The 20833-nt window shown below is 43.6% G+C and overlaps 1 protein-coding gene across 7 annotated transcripts in view; it reads right to left on the bottom strand.

Moving 5' to 3' along the window:
- The window catches only part of SGCD (sarcoglycan delta), a 306126-nt gene that overhangs the window by 175840 nt on the left and 109453 nt on the right, over positions 1-20833 (bottom strand). For all 7 annotated transcript variants that reach the window (XM_084215999.1, XM_084216005.1, XM_084216006.1 and 4 more), the window contains one exon: positions 17132-17317. The gene's annotated coding sequence lies outside the window, so the exon portion shown is untranslated. The remainder of the gene's footprint in view (positions 1-17131; positions 17318-20833) is intronic.

Here is a 20833-nt window from a genome sequence, read left to right as displayed (position 1 = left end):
ATGGGTGAAATATCAAGATCATTTCCATGGAATTTATTCCCATTTCCCATCCTAATTACTGATGGATTAGTTAGTGTCACTGGAATGATAATAATTTGCCTAAGTAGCAGGTTTTTAAATAATGATGGGAATTGCATTCAGAAGCTGCTCTTGCACACATTATTTATACATAGTGTGTGTCTGTTTACCTCCACACATGAGTGGCTATTTTGTCCCTGGAGATCCACGATAACACAGTAACAATGATCCTACAAGCACATCCACACGTTCATCTCCTCTCACTTGCAAACATTTCCCTTTCCAGGGCTATCACCACTGCCAGCTGGTGCCCTGCTGCCTTTCACACTCCCTCTGCCCTGCCTGGGCACTGCACGGCCTGTGCAGGGGGCTGCTCCTTCCAGCAGGGTCACTTCCTTCTCCAGCTTCAGAAAAAATAGGAAAAAGCCTCCTTCCAGCCTCAGAGAGGGTGGGCTGCTTGGCAGAAGCCCAACTCTGATGCCCAAGCAAACCCTCCTCATGATCCCCTGCAAACCCAGGTGACACCATGCACTGATGCCTCCTGAAGGCTGACCGAGAACAGAGACCAGACAGAGCTAAAGAATAAAGTAGGGGTTTATTAGGAGGACTCAATAGATCCACCTTGGGCAGCACAAGAGCTCAGCCAGGGCTACACCCCAGATGAACCCAAAATGGTCACAAAATGGTCACAAAATGGACAACTGGTCAGAGGTCTCTCACACTTTTGTAAGTTCTGGTCCATCAGAGTATTGCAGTTAATTGTCCAATTACAGCTTTAGCCCATGCAGTCCCATCCTTCTTGTTTTTCTCTCTTCAGCCCACATTGTTTCTGCTCTTTTCCTTTATCCTTTATCATTTATCCTTGGTCCCCAGCTACAGCAGGAATTGTTTTGTCTCCCTACTCTGTGAAGAGAGCTCACCATCCCCTAATATGAAGCTCAGACCCACACACTAAAGCAGCACAGGATCTGAAAAACATAAAAACTAAAACCTGAGGCATCAGCACCATTTCAGCCACTTGGGGATATCTTCCTCCTTCCCTCTTTGGCAGCTTCAGTCTCAGCATGGCTTCCAAAAGGCTATGAGATTTTTCTTTTTTAGTAATTCATTTGCACAAACAGAAACACTTTGTACTACACACAAGGAAGCCTTCTGGAATAGGCCAGGCATCACCAACTTGTCATGGCTGCGCTGTTTTTAGCTGCCTGATTGCTTTTCCCCCTTCAAAAATAAACAGAAATTATCTGGAGGAGAGAAGGAGATTTGTTTTCAAACTAAACCAATTTCTCCAAGTCTCTGCCATCTGCAATCCCCCACTGCACCAGGGTAAGAGAGCAATGCTCAGGCTGTGCCCAGCAGGCTCCAAAAGCTGGGTGGGTACAGATCCAGGTGAGGCACTGGGCTCTCTGCCCATCCCCTCATCTCCACCAGCCCTGGACCAGAGTGTGAGAGCAAAATCCTGCAAGAACAGCCCCTCTATTTGACCAAATACTCAGCCTTGGGAAGCTTTTCCCAAGTTCTGAAGTGTTCGCCCTCACAATCATTTTGGCCAGTGTAGAAATCTCATTTTAACTCTTGTAGAAGCCCAGAATAACAACTGAACCTAAAATTAAGCCATTTTCCCTCCTCACAGAGTAAAAAAGAGCTCAAGGGTAAGAGTCCTGCTCAGCCCAGAGGGGTTCACTGAGCCTTAGAACCACATTGTGCTGTCCATGGACATCCCCCACCCTGGAACTGGGGGAGTTTGGATGTTAAACCCTTGAGTCTGCTTGAGAGAGGAGGTCAAGGAGAGATTAAGAGAAAAGCCACAAAGGGAAATCAACCACTAAACCCCTTCCAAAAGCCACAGGGAACTGGGTGATTAATGCTTTGAAAATCCTCCTTACCAATCAGGGGCTATTCTAAGGACCAAGACAGGTTCAAAACACCCACAATTAGAGGGAAATTTATATTCAGTTATTGGGGAAGCAGATTTGTACTTGCTGAAAGCTCATAAAATTATCTATTTTTACTGTTCTTGTATTACTTCCTTTCTTTTTCTTGGAAAATGGCCCCATTTTGAACAGCAGCAACTCATTGTTCCAGGATGGAGCAATATGAAAGAACATCACTGCTCCCATTTCACAGGGACCACAACAGGAGGCAGCCAGGGCTCTGAGGGCACCTTTCCTGCAGTGGCAGAGAGGATTACATCCTGGGAACACGGAGCCCCTGTTCCAGCCACAGCTAATAAATAATACTCTTACATATGTGGGCAGCAGGTACAGAACCCTGGCAGGAGTCCTGCTGTGGTAATGCCAAGTGTGACAGGAAACCTGAACAATCATTTAACTCGGGATGTAGAAGCAACAGGTCCCCACTTGAGTGCAATATTACAACAAGTTGGGTAAAAAAAACAGACTCCTTGAAAATAATTTTGCCTGTCTCTAGCAAAAAACAACAAAAAAAGACCTTTTGAAGTTTGTGCATGTGATGTGAGTTCATTTTTTTTAAAGAGGCAACATGACAGCTGTACTGGAGATAATCAAGATACCCCAAAGCAATTATGTTTCAATGCTGTGACAGTGGGGATGTTTATCAGCCCACTTGTTACAGGCACATATTTCATGGCAAAATCTTTGCTAATAAAGAACATGGGATATCATCATTTCTTTGGAGAATACTTTATGGGTTTTTTTCCTGTTGTTTGAAACAAAAGCACCCTATTCCACGTGAAGCAACTGTTACTGCAATTATAAGCTACATCAGGTAGAGAAAATGAAGTTTGCAGACACTTTTGCCTTATACAAACTGAAGAACAAGGATGACAGCAGGCACTGCTACAGAAGGCACTCTGATTTCTCTGCCTGACGTTCTTTGGTGTCTCCAGAGTGGCCCCTGACTACCTAACATCTGGCAAATTACTACTTTTCCCTAAATCCCAGGTAAGGGTGAGGGAGTGCCCCTGGCAAGATGGAGAATCTGATGCACAGAGAAGCCAGGAATTTATTCCCACAAAATATGTTCCAGAAACAGAGACTCAACCTCAGATTGGTTTTTTCCACTATGTTTTTTTTTTCCTGTTGGCACACTGCAACTTCCTGTTGGTTCACAAATATTTATGAGTGAAACTTGAACATTCAAGGTCTTCTTGGAGCACATTCTTGTCCCAAGGCACAATTCTAACTTGGGCTGCTACAACATCAAGAATGCAATGGACTTTAGTACAGCACACCTCACCTGTGAGCTACTCCCTGAGCCTAAAAGCTCACCTAATAATTATTGAAGTCATTAAAAGAAGAAAGTACGTAATGAAGTGCAGTTTCATGATACCAGAGCTGATCAGCAGAGGAAAGGTTTGGGCATTCTGGCAGCTCATGAGCAGGGTACAGCTGAGGGCAGAGCTGCCATCCATGCACTCCCTGCACACTTGTGCTCCTGCTGCCAAATGCACATGGCCCTGCACTGCTTCTTACACTTCTCCTTCTCCAGTTCCATGAGAACTACTCGAACCCTTGATCATTTCTCACGGTGGTCTTGCAGAGGGAGAAACTGAAGGAACACGAGTCAGGGGTCAGTGGGGTTGTGCCTGAGTGGGGTGCTGGGGACAGGGAGGGGGGAGCACCCAGCCCTGCCACTGTAACCCCCCTTCCTCCCCACCCTTCCCAGCTGCACGAGCTCCAAATCAGCATTAGCAAGTCAGCATGGCAGAATACAAAGCAGAGCAGTATCAGCTTCAGCAAAGGTCTGCAGCACACAGCAAAGCACCAAGGGCACAGAATCCTACCAGCACCCCTCACCTGCCACAGTGGCCTGGGATTTCCAGATCCAAAGCCCCAACCAGCCCCAAGGGCTTCCAGCTCTCTTCCTTTCTCCCTGAAGGGCCCCCACAGCAGCACAGAATGCAAGATCCAGCCAGTGCTGTTTTACATTCAGTTTGCAAATTGACTACTCAAGGCAGAGGAGAATCAGCTTTCTTTAGCAACCAAAGGTGAGGCGATGCTCCATTTCCAGGTGTGCAGCCTCCTTCTCTTAAAGCTGCCCATGCCTGCTCCTTCCCATGAAGGAGATTAAACATTCCCACATCACAACTGCACTGCCTCAACACAGCACCAGATTTCCTGCATGGGAGAAGGGGAGCAAAATAAGGACCTCACGATGAAAGGTGCATGTTCTCAGTCTTCCCTCCCAGTTCTGAGCTCAGACTTAGTGCCTGACACAGTCTGGCTTTATATGCAGGTCACTCAGTCATTCTTCTCACATGTACATCAGGTGCTGCTGGAAAATGTGGCCATTATCCATCAAGTCCTTAGCTTCAGTCAGCTTCCAGAGGAAGAGTAATAGATGCACTTGTGTTGTCACATCATTGTCCGAAATGTCAGGGTAAAAAGCCCTGAGCATTAACAACTCCCTAAGGAAATCAGTTCTTTAAAAAAAGTAGAATAGAGAGAAAAAAAAAAGGAGAGGGACAGAAGAAAAGTGCAGAGCTTCCCTTTTCATCAGTGATTACTTGCACAGGAAAGTGCTCTGACCTGCTGCAGGCCAGCCAAGCATCCACACTGTCATCTGACTTCCACTTAAGTTTACATTTTGTCTGGATAAAGCAACATGTGAACATGTTGGTTTTAATTCCCAGGATCCAGGAATGGTCTTCTCTTTGGACATCATACATTAAAAGAGACGTATCAGTTTGAAGGGTGAGAGTAATCTTGTCCCAGGGCACCTGCATTGAGATTCAAGCAGTGTGGAGAGGTGATAGTATCAGGCAGTGCAAATCTTCACAGACAGGAAAGGGAAAGGGGGGAAAAAGAGAAGAGAGAAAGATGAAATCAAAGATGACAAGAAGCAGTAGTCGAAGTTAGGAGGGAGAGGAGGTCAGGCACCCAAACTAATCAAGGTGACACGGTGATATTTTCCTGGTGTGGTCAATCTCTGTGATCTCCTTTTAAAGGATTTGTTGAAGTTAAGTGAGAACTATGCAAAGCTTCAAAGCTTTTAAAGGCAGGTAAAATACAGGCATGAACTAAGATATTTCTTTGCTGAAATGCAAAGAAGAAAAGGGAAGTGAAATGAGAGGCAGAGCATATCCTGTCCTGAACAGTCTGAAGCTGAATTTTTTGACCTCTACTCACCAATTCCTAAAAAAAAACCCCTGACCTGGGACTACAAACCCTGCAGAGGAGTTGCTGCCAGTTCTGGAAAGGTTATGAAACTTATGGCACATATTTTTGCATTTGCAGTTGCAAGTACACAATACCAAAACCTCAAATGACAAAGATAAGGCGCAGTAAGAGTGCTTTGCCCTGTTCTCCCTAAGTACCCCTTTTACATATCCCCTCATCACAGCACAGTCAATACAGCCAAGAAAAAAGCTCATAAAAAAATAGGAAATTAAGCCAAAGTTAGACAAGACCACAGGAATCTGTCTCAGAGATAACAGCACCAGTTGTCACCTGCACCAGATACATCCCTTCCCTCTCCAGACTCCAACAGGAGAGGCATGGTCACACTCTCAGCATTACCTCCCACCTCCAGCTCCTTAATTGGGCTTGTGGATTACTAATAAGTAATTGATACACAGGAAATGAATGTGAAGCCACCACTGTGTGTGCTCCTGCATACAAATACAGGCAGCTGAATGCACAGCAGCAGCAAACGCTGCAGTCCTGCCATTCCTATGGCATTTCCAGTAGGAACGTGCTTAAAATACCTCAGCATCAAGTGTTTCACTTTGTACAAATGATGCTGCTGTGATTGCTCAATGCCTTTTCAGGGAGGAAACTGCAGAGGGCTGAGGGGGTCAGATAAAACCCAAAGATAACACGTTATGCAGACACTGCTCTGGTTGAATATCAGAAGAAGAGAGAGACTTTAAGGGGCAACACAATAAGAAATCAAGATAAAGATTTATTTTGCAGCACACAAAGCCAAGTACACAGCTCTCCACGCATTCAGTCTTCAGGAACAATCTCCCTATTTTTTCCCTGGGAGCCAAAGAAAGTCCCCAAAATAATCTCAGTGCACAGCCTAAATTTGTACTTAATGCCAACTTTGTATCAAATTCCTCCACAGCGTAAGATGCTGTAAATAGGCTCATTTTCGTTATTTTATCAAATTGCCTTAACTTTCTCTCTGCAGCATCCTCCGGGGCTGGCAACAAGGAGACGTGCAGGAAATGTAAATCACTCCCCTTTTGATATGATAACCGTGGCAGTGAATTGCATCCCAGAAATCAGCTCAGGATTATAGCTGAGAACTCGCTGAAAGCACTTGGCTGTGGCGTGGTGCCAGCAGGGGAAACTTCAGCTGGCAGGTCAGTGTGACACGGGCTCAGGGCTTGGGAAAGAGGAGCAACATGCAACACCCAGCTAGCTGGGGCTGCACAAAGCCCACAGCCAGCAGCCTCAGGGTCCATCTAGAATTAAAGGATGCAGACAGGTGCTAAAAACAAGTGTGTATTTATGTATGCAAATACATGGGGGAGCTCAATTAAATATGAATAAGCACCTAGGAAAGCAACAGCCAGAGGCTGTAAGATAAAATCTACCTGCCAGACAAATACAGATGTCTGTGTGTGTGTATATATATATATATATATATATATATATAAAAACAACCACACACCAAAAAAATTTCATTTCCTGCGCTGACCTATTTGTGGTTACAGAACATTACGACAATAATTATAATCACGTATCTTTCATTTAAATAATGTTTTGAGTTTCAAAGATTCAGAGGATGTTGGAATGCAAATAAAGATAATCAGGACATGAAAATAATTGTTTTCCTAATGCCTTATTTTTCATGTGCAAATGCCACTGATAACAGCTTCCAGCATTAACCCTGGGCCAGAACCCCATGGAATTTGGTAGTGCACAAACACTGAAAGAAAAAGCTGTGTGAACCCTAAGGAATTTGCAGATCTAACAGCAAAGAGGCAGCAGATGGATATAGACAGAAATAATCAAGAGGTAGTAGTTAACAAGGCAGGAGTTAGTCTCAGCAAACCAAATCCCTGATTGCTGTGAGCCTTGTACAGGCACCACAACAAAGAGGAGTTTTGATCATTGATGCCCCACAACACACGAAGCTCAGCACATCCTTCATCTGCACCGCTGTGCTCCATCTGTCGCCTCCACCCTGCCTGGCAATCCGTGCCTCCTCCTCCCACTGCACTCAGATTTTTCACACAGAAGCTCCCTGGGCCAAGGACTGTCATGTACAACCTCAGTCCCCAGCACTGAGCATAGCAGGGCTCAAACTAGGGCCATAGAGACAGATAAAACCATTCAGGGACAAAATTATTGATAATTTTACTAATAACTAGTCCAACAGAGTGTGAGCATGCATGCACACAAGCCTAAAGCCAAAACTCATGCACACAAGCTCCACGTGGAACCATGGAGACACCTGAGCACCTTCTGATGGCTCTCACTGAGCCCACACTCCTCCTGCTCTCAGCATGAACCGTGCAGGGGAGAGGAAGAGCAGCTGGCACATTGTGTGAAACTGAGACACCCCATCAGGAAATGCAGGTACTACAGCCAATCTCAGCTGGAATCTCCAGAGGCACCACACTACCTACCACAGTAAGCAGAACTAGCCCAGAGGACCAATAATTGGGTGGTTATGACAAACAAGTGCCACAAAAATATTTTAACTGTTCTCATCAGTTCTTTGTAACAGGGATAACGTCTGCAGGATGCAGCATTCATGGCAGGAGGTTTTATTTCAGCACCTTTGACTCAGTGACCTGCTTATTATCACACCTTACAGACTAACTTTAGAGGCAATGAAATTCTTCATTTGTGTAACCAAACCTGTCTTTCATGACACAAGACCATTCCACATGGCTTTCAGGTTTTTAAATTAAATGCTTAAAATCATGAGGTGGGAAAATAAAAGCTCTACAGCACCAATGCATCCTTTCCTCATGCCCAGCCAGACCTGCATTGCAGGGAAGTGCTGCTCTTCCACCTCCACTTCCACAATGTACTCCAAGGGTTAAACAGCAGATACATATTTTTATTATGTTGTGTCTGTTTGTTTATTGCACATTCTTTTTTCTTCCTTGGGCATGTCCCAAAAGCACCAAACAAGAAATTCTGTTTATAGTCCGAGTTCAGGGAGCCTTCACTCTGCACAGTTAGGTGTGTTCCACAGCCCTGAATGACATTATGTTTTCAGTAAGACACAGTGAAATGCAGGGTGGGAAGGCAGTCCCCACATAAAGACATGTTCAACAGGGCATCAGCTTCCACTTCCATGCTTTAATGTCCAACATGACCCGTTTTCCTCTGCAATTCAAACCTCAAAAGTGGAAAAGAAATGGCATGTAAATGGACCTTACCTGCACTTTAAATCACTGTTAGCAAATCTTAATCTCTTTAAGTCTGGCCATTTAAAATCAGGCCTATTTAACTTGCAAAGGTAGGTCAGGTTTTATTGATCACCCCTAATGCACTCTTAAAAATATGAGAGCAGTGAGATACACAGCTCAGTTGATGAAGGCTCACTGGAAAAATATCTGATAACATTTACAGCCTTCAAGCTATGCTGTTGTAAATGTGATTTCCATATTCCCCAGAATGCAGATTACAGACTTGCCAGTTCACACTGCAAAGGGAAAAGAAAAGCTCTGCCACAGAGGAGGTGGATTCCTCTGTGCATTGACTGAAAGCATAACTATAAACTTCTAGAATAGAGGCACAGCAGCCCAAGCCCATTTAGTCTCAGTTATCATTCCTCAGTCCCTCTTCAGTGCAGTACTTTGTGCCTGCATCTCCTGCTCAGAGTCCTTGCTACACCCTGAGTTTGGAACAAACAACAAAACAAACAAAAGAGTTTTGTTACAAACAACTGATGACAGTTTTCAGCTGGTATAGATATAAAGTGGGTCATTGTTACTTATATTATGGCATCACCTAGAGGTGCTCATAACTATTCAGAGTTCCTTCTTCTACACTTCTCAGAGAAGGACCAGAGGAGAAGCAAGTTTTAATAAAGAAGTGCAGCATTTTCCACCCACATGGTCAAGCTCAGATCAGACACACTGCAAGGTCTAGATAGTTCTACATAATAAAGTTTTTTGCTTCCCTACTCTGGCTATTTGTGAAGGATTTCACTCATGAACCACCATTCAGAGAAATGGAAAGTATTTCTCCATGCAAAACTAAACACGATTTTCACTTTTTTATTTTTCATGCTATGCTAAAATAAAACCACAATAGGTTTCTAATTGAAACCTGACATACCATCCTATTGCAACTATTAAATAGTCATTTTTGTGGCGTGAGAGAGATTCTAAATGTATTTACAGACACATAAAAACCCACTGCATTTAATACACAAGGACAGAGGATTTCCAGGGTTGCTTCTACTGCAGACTTGTGCAACTCAGACAAGTTCCTTAATCAACCTTTCCTCCTCCACCTAATGAACACATGAGCTGCAGAAATGGATCACTGCCTAGGACATGCTCTGGAGCTACACTGTCAAATAGAAGACTAAATAGGATAAATCCCCATCAACGACTTGAGGCAATTATCAAATGTTTATTAGCCTCCAAAGTGAAGGCTAATAAACCTGCTTATTTTAGCAGATAAAGTCAAATTACCTTGACTGAAGTTGGTAAGTGTTCCAAGATTAACAGCTCTGGCCTCATATGCTTTTGGTTATTGGTGATGAAGTGTCAGCTCAAAAAAACTGAAAGATACTTCCTAGTTATTTAGGCAATGTGAAAATTGGGCAGTTATTTTCCAGGAAACATGGCCTGCCTGACAGGTTTTAAATGAAGAAAAGTGATATTATTACAATTATCATTAGAAGAAGATGTCCCTCATCAAAATGTGTCTGGATTTTAATTGACAAGGTCCAGGTTAATTCTGTGAAAATGCCAATGAAAGCAAAGCCTGTGGCTCAAACTAATTGTCAGCACTGAGCAACCTCCACCTCTAACCCACCACAGATTTATCACTCTCTGCAGACTGTACTCATGACAAGAAACGTTTGAATTAATCATTAACAACTAGAAATTCCTCCCAGACAGAAAGCAAGCAGAGTGCAGGGCTGCCCACCCCCTGTGCTCCTGAGCCAAGGACAGGTGCCAACAAGCATTCCTAAGGAGAAAGACTTTCTTTTTTGTTGTTGTTTTGTCCCCCTTTAAGAGCATTCCAAGGGGAAACTTGCAGTGATCCTCTGTATTTTGGTGGGGCAGCACAATAGTGCAGAGAAGGACTCACAACCTCCCCACTTCAGTCACAAACTCAAGGACACTTTGGGAGTTGTTACCCCACAGTGCCACTCAAGCACCACCTCTCCCACCCAGTCTAACACATTACATGCAAAAGGGTTTGTAGAAAAAGTCTTGTATTATCTTTATTATATTTATATTTCCTCTTCCTCTTTATTACACTCTTATTCCCAGCATGCTGGTGCAGACCCACCAGAATATGACTGGGCAGAAAGAGAGAAGCTGACAACCTCCAATACCTGACAGAGGCATGAGGATTTCCAGAGAAATGGCACAGTCCTAATGCTCATGGTGCTTTTCCATTCAGAATGCTCTGATTTTCACCTTCTCCATCCACATGGGTGATGGCATCACAGCACAGCCTGAGTGCACATCAACTTGATGGTTGCTCAAACCCAAGTCTTTATACAACATCTAACACAAAACTGAAGTGTTCTTTCTAACACAGCATTGAGACTGGAAAGTAGAGCAGCACTGGGAAGAAAGGAAGAGGGGAATCTCCACAAAGGTCAGGGACCACTTCCTGAGGTGGACAAAAAGGCATCTGGCCACTCATGTCAAAGGCATTGAGTTTGTCTGGAGAGATATAAAGGCAACTACCTTACCCCAACTAACAGAGAGAGAGGAAAAAAAAATAAAAAAAGGTAAAAAAAATTCTCACTGTTTTTTCCTGGACAGTCAGGAGTAAAAAACAGATGGTGTTTGGTGTTGTGAAGGAGCAAGACACAACTTTGTTCAGAGGAGGGCAGTGCTGTGGGGTCTCTGCTGGCCCCTTCCCAGTAACTGGAAGGCAAAGACTGAGGGGGTGTCAGCCATAAACAGCAATGCTGCTCAACTTCACTGCCCCTTTTACCCCAGAGGTGAAAGGCTCCTTCCATTCCCCTACAGCAACCCTGCCTTTTTGGTTTTGCTGTTATCTACATATTCACCACAGAACTAGGAGCTGGAAAGTTCCCATTAAATGATGCCAGCAAGAACTCTCCATTCACAGCTAACGCTTGGCTGCACACATTCCCTCTTATTTCCAAACATTTTCAGTATGTTTTAGCTTCCCTTCATTAGACATTCACAATTATTTGCAGCACATCTAAACCTGTGCAATGGGTTTGTGCTTCCAAATACAGTCCCCTGGCTGCAAAAAATCAGCATGACAGCACTAGAAAGAAAGTAGAATTGATGTCAATCAGAAGGCCGAGCTCTGGAAGAGGATGAGGCTCACACCATTGTGATTTGAGTCAGTGACTTCCACCAGGCAGCAATTTGGCCCTTCACAAAATCCTTGGTATTTCTCAGAGATCACCCCTCAGTTAACCATTAAATCAGTCAGCAACTGTGACAATGAATTTTGTAATAAAAACGTACAAAGTGGAGACTTCTGGTACTGAAAACCTAAGCAGCCAAAAGGGTTTTCTTGGCCTGAAGAAACACTGTTATAGATAGAAGCATCTCCATAACACCTGACACCTGTTTCTGTTGTGGCTTTGCAAGGCTGTTTCCATCACACCCTTCAATACCCTCTGAACTAAACAAAGGCTTCATCGAGGAAAGTTACACCAAGTGCTCCTTTCTTTAGCTCAGCCCCAAATAGCCACTTAAAATTTGGCAGGGCTTTCAAAAACCCTCCCTCTTTCAGATTCCTTCATATGTCCCAAAGGGCTCCCCAAGGAAGGCTTCTCTGGCACTTAGACTGGGACAAGGTAGTGGGAGCCAGTCTTCAGTTATGAGACCAGAACAGCTCCTGAACTGCCCACGGTGCTGGGGCTTCCAGCAAATGCCTCTGTGATCATTAAGACAGAGGCTGTCCAGGGACAGAGCTGCTCCTTTGGGTAATTGCATTCCCAGGGCTGCCTGGTGCCTGTCCAACTCCCCCCTTCCATGGACAGCATTTGAGGATCATTATGAAGTAAATATATCATCCTGAAGGATAAAAATATAAAAATATGCAGCTCCTCTAAACCTGAATGTTACCAGGACACCTCTGCACTGGAACACAAAAATGTTGTTCCCTGACTGCAGAGGGGACATGGGTGACTTCCCCACCACACACACAAATCCTTATCAACTTAGATGCACAATTAAGCTAAACATTCCTCCAACAAAAGGTAAAATATTCCTCCTTGGGTGGTGTCACAGCTGAAAGCAGGGCAGTAAAGGCTCCAGAGCATCCTGAATGATCAGTCCCATAAGAGACATTCTCCACTAAGCTTTGCTCTGGCAGCATTCCCACTATGTGAGGAAGGAAATGCACAGCTGGATGCAAAGCTTGCAATGCACAACTGCCTTAACTACATGGCAGGAGGATGGCAGTCCATAATTAATTTTCCACATCAGCTGTTGGCTGCCCTCCTCTTCCTCTCTGCTAGGCTGCAAACTGCAGTGGATACTTATCCAGAAAGCAGGCCTGCCACAGAGAAAAAAGCATGATTATTATTAGCTAGTATTTTACAAGGCATGCTAGCCAAAATCAGAGGTAAATGAGCCTGGGCAGAGTGAGAGCAGCACCAGTGCAAAGGCAGCCCTGCCAGAAGCTGCATCTCCTCTGGGAGATGCAAAATCAAAGGGAAGAGAAAAGCAGGATGAAGAGAGCAAAACAGATAGGAGAAGGCTGCAAGGAGATAGAGAAAATCTGTTCTCAGACCAAGGTTTTGAGCCAGCTAATTTCAAAACACCTGCAGCCCAAAGAAACACGGGTTCTTTTCCACCCTGGCTGGACTCTGCCTAAAACACAGCCCATGGGCTGCCAAGCAGCAGCTCTGCAGAGGACAAGGGGCTCCAAATGTCTTCTGAGAGAAAGAAGGTGGGCTGCACTCAGAGCCAGCTTTTCCCTCTCCTCAGTGTCCAGGTCTCTGCACAACTGGAGTGTGGAGTTACTACAAGGAGGTTGCTGCTCCTTTCCAGAAGAAAACAAACCCCAACTTCATCACACTCTCTGAAGCAGCACTACAAACATCAGAGGGTAGAAGGCAGAGGCACAAGCTGCCAGCCCAGGAGCAAGGCCATTTGAATGACTTCAGACAGACCCACTGACTTCTCAGCACTTCAGGAGAACAGGTAAAGGACTATTATATTTCTGTTCTGTGACTGGTATCTTAAGAATCTCATGTTAGTATTGGAGTTTCTTATTTTCTTTCAGAAATTCAACTCGGTTCTGCTGCTGCTATCACCTCTTTAATTCATTTTACAACAAGATATTTGTTATCAGAAATTGTGCTTTGATATGTGTCAGGTTGATGGATTCAATAAAAGCCCTGTGAGGAGAAGCTGAGTGAATGGGGCTGCAGAAGTGGCGTCATCAAGGGAATTGATACCTTAACAGCCAGTCTGCTGATCTTGCAACAAAAAAATGCAAATATAATAGCTGTCTTATATCCTCACCCTGGCAAAACTGTCCAGAGGAACATTAGAAAACATTTGCATAAATGTTACTCATGCAAACAAGCTCAGCCTGCTCACTGATAAAAAAACGTGTGTAAAACACAATCCTGCATGCCGTCCTCTTGTCCTGTTTGGTGTGCAAATTCAATGCAGGGGAATAAAGGCTTTAATCAAAATACAGCTTTTAATTAAATTTTGGGAATTCAAGCAGCAATCCTGTGATATTCCGACCAAAATTTTTCCACAATAATGTTGGAAGACAATTTTACTGACAAATGTTCAGACACAGCCACCTGTACCCCTCAGCAAAGACACTGAAAAGTTGCATTAGGGTCTCTCTGTGAGAGCCAAACCCACAAGCATAAAAAATCAGGGTTTTTTTCCTGATTTAATTAATGAAATCATGTAAGAAACAAGAAAAATTTGAAGAAAGAATTAATAAGTTTTTATCAGACCATATAATGCAATGAAGGAGAGAGGGAGACCTGCCCACTACTCTGCTGCAGGTCAAGCAGGGCTTGAAGTCTCTGCTTCACCTGATCAGAGCATCACAGCTGCAACAACACCCCTGCACTGGCCTGGAGCACAAAGAGATTTTTTAAACTGGAACTGATTTACAGAACATCTGGAAAAGGTAAAAAAAATGGGATGTTGAGATTCAGCTTTTAGAAAAGAGAAATAATATTACTAGTCTAAACAAAGCAAAGGGAAAATTTCCATAGCAATTAATCTGAAAAAGGTGAATTACATTGAGGATTTATGTTCATGTAATGAAGACAATTAATTGCTATGAGAGCCATAAAACACATTAAATGAACAGGTTTTTTTCCAATTCTACTTGCAGGATAAAATTTATTAACTATGTTTAATGGCTACTTAAAAATTTCTCTTACATATTTATTAAATGTGCCTTTTCAGCCGAACCGAGCATTTTACTAACCAGATTCTACGACTCTAAAAATGAGCAATTTCAAAAAGAAAAAACTACTTCTCTGCACATTATCTGCAGATCCATTTAAACTAATTCCTCGTGCAATAAGATTACCATCAGCACAATTTCATAAGTGTTGCTAAAAGGGAATCTGTTCGTCTCATGTGAGCAAACACCCTGCTGCAAAGATGAATTCAGCTCACATTATTTGAACAGATGTTTCAGTTTTCAGTAGAGATAGGGAGGGAAACCTTCAGTCCTGATGTCATTAAGTGTTACTGTAATCAGTTAATTAAAACCCTCTCTACTTGGGAGAGCAGGACACATGGAAGAAACTGGATTAGGTGGGAGCAGCGACCTCAGAAAGATCCATGACTGAATCTTGTGCTCAGCCAGGGCTGTGTGCCTCCAGCTGCAGCTTGTGCACTAAGACTGCCTGAAAATCAGGGACAGATGTTTGACACTTGAAAGTGACCTAGAAGTGACTCTGTTTCTTATTCACCATTTACAAAATGGGGATAAGCAGCACTTCTGTCTTACAAGGGCGTTGTGGGAACAGATAAAGTTGATAGCAGTCAAGTACTCTGGTTTTCACGAGTCCCCAAGATGAAGAGAATCAATAAGGAAAGGCCTCATCTACTCAAGTGAGTCACAACAGTTTGGCCAATTCTTTACAGCTTAGCACAACCTTCTCAAAGTGCAATGTTCTTCTTAAAGATGAAGTTTCCATAAGTGTGAGATTTAAATAAGAACCAAGTTTTAAATCGGATTTTAATGAAGTAAAATGCTAAAGTATAATCCAAGTCCAACATAGAGTTTAATGCCTCAACAAAAATTTCACACAAATCATTTATATAGACCTAGAGTGAGACTTGGATTGGCTCAGGAATGACAGGGGAACTCATTTCCTGCCCCTCTATCCAAAGCAGGAGCAGCAGCACAGTCACACCAACAGCCAACATCTCTGGAGCAGATCCTCACACACCCTGGGACAACCCAGGTAGCCAGCAAAACTCACATACTCATTGCAAGGAAGATTTACATATTTCAACTCAGAAATCTCAAACCCAAACAAGGAATAAACAAAACTGCTGTGATTTCTATATTCTTACAGTGCCAAATTTTTCTCTGCGAGACTCAAGAAGCTCTCTTGATTACGAAATACCTCTCCTACAACCTTCCCTTTTAAGTGTTATAATCACAAGAGCAGTAGCTTGGAAATAAACAGAAGTGAAGAGGATAATAAAGGCAGGAGCAATGTCTAACAAGCTCTTCTTGCAGAAACCAGAGCAGGCAGACAAGCAGAGCTGTGCTGTGCAGTAATGATGGGAACCTTGCCCTGGCAACCGTGTTGTTTGCTTGAAATTCCTGTACAAATTAACAGCACATGCTGTGGTTGGAACAGACCTTTCTTGACCCTCAACATTTAAAAGTTAAGCACCCAATTTAAGCTGTTCCAACCAACTTTTCCCTGCAATCGCCAGACACTGGCAGAGCTCTGCTGGAGCCTAAGAGTTAGAGCCCACAATTTCCAGAGCTAACATGACAAGTGCAACCAGATCAAAAGCAGAAGTAATATACACTCACCTGCATTGTGATTTATTTTAGAGGCTTTTAAGAAAGTCTTGACTTCTTTTCCCTGCTCCTCCACTGACACCAAGCACAGGTGTTATATTGCTGCTGTACTTTTCTCAACAAGATTATAGTGCTGGTTCAGTCATATGAAGGAAGTCAATACCCATGTGCTAAATGAAAAAGGATAATATCATCTGATACCACCCTACTGAGATCTTGGAACCATTGCTTTAAATCTGTTTTGTTTTTTACTCAGAAAACTTTGCCTTCACAGAAATAACTTGACCTAGGTAAAAGAAGCAGTACAGACTGTATTACCCTAAAATCTCATCAAGCATGATCTTCATCAACAATACATCCTGGCCTTCAGCTTCTTTTTAGAAAATGGTTGCATATTGCCTTGCTACAGTTCCAGCACAGCCAGGGCAACGTTTGTGTGAGTATGAGAACACTCACAAAAATTTTAAGTATGAGTATGAGAACACGGACAAAAATTTTAAGTGCTACACAACAAAGGTGAAATACAATTATACAGGAAATTGGTAGTGGTATTTCCATCCTTTGCACACAGTGAGAATATACAAAGCACAAAGGGAAGCACAGGGCTGAATTACAAATGGGCTACTTCATCTCCTTTTGTTTTCCTCATCTCTGACCCACAGAATTACAGTCATTAGTGAAACACAACAAGTGGGATTTTCAAAACACTGACTCCTATCACCAAGTATCCATCACGAGCAGCAACACACAACCATCAGCGAGCATTTTGTTCAATAAAGAACTTCACACGAGCAGACACCCCCTCAAGCCCAAGACAATAAAAACACTTCACTCCTGGTGAACGCTTTCTAAATTCAGGGAGAGCAAAGCTTATTTACAGACACAGTATGAGCATGGCATGAATACAGCAATAAACTCAAAGGCTGCTAATGCTCTGCTTTCCCCACATGCAGATATTCAGAAAAGAGCACAAATACAAGAGCAGGGGAAGAAATACATACCTTACCAAACCTGACTGTTGGACACGACCGGTTTCAGAGCAACATTGGGGTGAAGGTAAGTTCCTCAGGTGACCACCAACCACAATTCCTGTCTGAGCCCCCCAGAGACTCCAGCTCTCCCTTGCCCGTGTCCCTGAGGAAGATGCAGTGTCCTCCAGTATTTCAGAGCCTCAGCTGCAGAGGATGCTGCTCAGAAAAAGAAAAGAAAAGAAGGTGTGGCATTAAATTCTAGGGTCAGTTGTTTGGCAGATTCAGAGCAGAACACAAGACAACATTGGATAGGAATGAAATGTCAAGGCAGGACAGAGAGTCTGTGACAATCCATCATGTGTGGCACCTTCAGAGGGCAATCACTGAATTCAAGAAATGTGGTGCAAAGCTATTCTTGCTTTACAGTACTTTTATAGTGTCCCTAGACCAGGAAATGAATGACAGCCTGGCTGCTTTTTATTCCAGTCCAATATTGTAACACAAAAGTAAGTAATGCACTTCTCCATAGGGAATATTTTAATTCATTATGGCATTTCTGAAGAATAACAGGACTTTCATATTAAAAGCAGACACATCACCTCAGTCTTAATACTCTGCACAATAAAATGGCTCTTTCTCAAGAAATTCAAAGCTTAGGAGCTCACAGCAGATGGGAAGTCGTGACTGCCAGCCCAACACGTCGCAGTTCCCAAAGTTCTGCCTCCAACGCAATTGTCAGAGACTAGGAGATGTCCTGGGGTTTCCTGGGAGCTGGGGGCTCAGCAACACCACATTTTCTAGCCCACTGTCACTGCTAGAAGTGCTCAAAGCTTCCAAGAGGTCAGACCTGGGCCTCATATGTTCTGTACACAACTAAAGGCTTCACAACAACTTGCAGGACACCCACAACAGCAGTCAGGGTGGCAGACCTCAGCCCTGTGATTATTGTACACATTTGCAGAACTCCTGTCTCTCTGAGGCAGAGTTCCTACCAGAACTCAGATATGAAGGACAAAAGTGGACCTTCAGTTCCTGTCTTCTTCCAGGTCAACCATGAAAAATCAGACTGCCAGCTGAAATGGCTGCTGAGTGACTTATGGGCACAAGAATGGCTGATGCTGCACTAGTTTGACCTGCAGGCAGCAGTAAGACCTAATTCTACTGCTTTTAAGGGATTTTATCTCTGGAGACCACAGCTACAATTACTTTTTCATTTCTACTCGTAAATTCTAACATAGAATAGTCACTAAAGAAAACCAGTGCTACATTTCTGGGCATTAACCAGAGCATCAGCTGAGTAGAGGAAGTAACAGCAACAGGACCAGAGCATCACTGCAACCTGAGTGCAGGGGCCTGGGCCAGGCTGGGAAAGGTGGGGGTCTGAATGCTCCTGTTTAGCACAGTTTGCCAAAGAATATCTAGCAATGTGAAGAAGTAGTAACGGGAGGTGTGGATGTGGAGGTGAAAACAACTTTATTCATCACAAAATGCAGTGAGTGTGCACAATTCCCATCTCTCATGATACAACTGAGATGGGACAACTTAATGAAATTAAATCAATGGCCAGGTTTCCAGGGAGCAGCAAAGTAGAGATGCTCCAGTCTGAAGGCAGTGTGTTTCCTCCACACTCTGCTGATGTGTATCACACAATACAGAGGCAGGGAGCCAGGCCAGGGACCATCCTAGTCAGCAATAAAGTAAAAAGCTAAGGAAGATAAATGCATGGAAACCCTCATGAGCTGTAATTTTGTTGGCTCAAAACCATAAAAGGGAAAAAAAAAAGAAAAAATATAATTAAATAAAAAAAAAGGTATGTGACTTGTGTTGCCCAAACCCGTACACTTTTGCAGGAAGACCCCTTCACATTCAGTAGGTCAGTCCTGACCTGATGGTCAGTGTCCAGCTGGTTTCCCTCTCAGAGCCTCAGAGATCTCACCACAGAGCTGCCAAGATGTTTCTTGTAGCTCCTTGGCTTTGGGCGGCTCTTGCCAAGCCCGGGGCCCCAGGAGCATCCCACAGCTGCAGAGTGAGAACACAGTGCCCAGAGAAGCTGTGGCTTCCATCCCTGGAAGTGTCCAAGGCCAGGCTGAACAGGGCTTGGAGCAACCTGGGATAGTGGAAGGTGTCCCTGCCCATGGCAGGAGGTGGGACTGGGCGGTCTTTATGATCCTTTCCAACCCAAATCCATATGATCCCTGACACAGAAATCATCCATTTAAGCCTGCACCTGCTGTAGGAGCTGGCACTGTTCCCACCTGAAACCAAACCAAGTCTGAACTTCCAAAAAATGCCCCATGTCCTGGAAATCCCAGACTCTCCTTGTGTTGTTTCTCAGTTGCTGTGCTCCCCCACTCTCTTTGATCAGAGGGAACACGCCGACAAACTGCAAATTACTTTCATTATCCCACCACTTCAGATTTTTACATTCAGTTAACATAGTTAAGTGGTATCAGATCCGTCTTCCACTCACAAAAGCCAGCATATGGATGTTCTCATTAATCAGAAAAGGCAGACAAGACATTTTTCCAGTAAAAAGAGAGTATTTCCCTTGGAGGAATCTCAGTCCTTTGCTGATGGAAAGCATGAATTATACAAAATAACTATATACTTTAGACGTAACAAATAAGCTCAAATATTAAATTTGAAGACACCATTTCTATCTTGGGATGTTTCCAGGCCACAAATCAATGAAGTCTGGGAGACTTTCTGTCTCTCAGGAAGCCTTGCTGTACCTTTGGCCTGTTCTTAATTCTTGTCTCTAGGCATCAACTATTGATCCCTGTCGGGGTGAGGACAGGAGCTGGCTGGGCTGGACCCTCCTCTGGCCCAGCACACTCATCCTGAGATCTGTGTGTCATAAGCTGAAGGTGCAGCTTGGGCCTTGTGGCAACACTGATGAGCATCTGCAACTTCAGCAAGGGCAAAAAAGACTTAGCTAGAAGCTAAACAACACATCTGTGAGCAAATATTACAGCGTAGTAGATATTCAAATTAGTATTAGTTTGTCTCATCAAATATTAATTACAATCTACCTAATTGCAATTGAATAAATTAGCTGGGTGGAGAAAAGATTAAATATTTCAAGTGGCTGGTGACTGAAAAATAATTGAAAACATAACTCCTTGCTTAAATATTAAATTTCTTTTGTTTTTATTGCTAGTGTGGCCATTAAGAAATCAGAATTCCGTATGTGTGTGCATTCACATAGATGTATCTGACACATATGGAACATGTTCATGTATATCCTTCTAACTTCCCTCCTTCCCTGAAACTAAACTTGAGTAAGTATTTCCAATTAATCAAGAAGAGCTCCACCAGCAGAGCCAGAAGAAAGGCTGTGAAACAGGCAAGGGAAAACACATTTTTACTGCTAAGTATTTAGCAAGGTCACCTGCCTCTGCAAAGGCAGGAAAAGAGATCCCCCAGCAGACTCTGAACACAGCAGGGGATTACACCAATTCATTAGCAGGTATATCTGCTAATTACAGCCTCGGACACGAGTCCCCACACAGCTGAGCAGGGAACAACTGCTGTTTTTCGCTTTTTCCTCAGGATCAAACTCAGAGTTTCCTGCTGAGCTCCAGGACAGCATCAGCACAACCCCACCACAGGCTCCAGCTCCAAGCCAAGCTCTCTGTTATCCCAAAGGATGCTCCTGACCCAGGGGAAGCTGTGGGAGCAACAGCTCACCACGTCAGCTCCATCTCGGCTGAAGATGTCACATTAATTTAC

Source organism: Fringilla coelebs (assembly GCF_963513975.1).
Source record: "Fringilla coelebs genome assembly, chromosome: 15".
NCBI lineage: Eukaryota > Metazoa > Chordata > Aves > Passeriformes > Fringillidae > Fringilla > Fringilla coelebs.
Note: the sequence above shows the minus strand (reverse complement) of the source record. Positions and strands in the feature narration are given on the sequence as shown.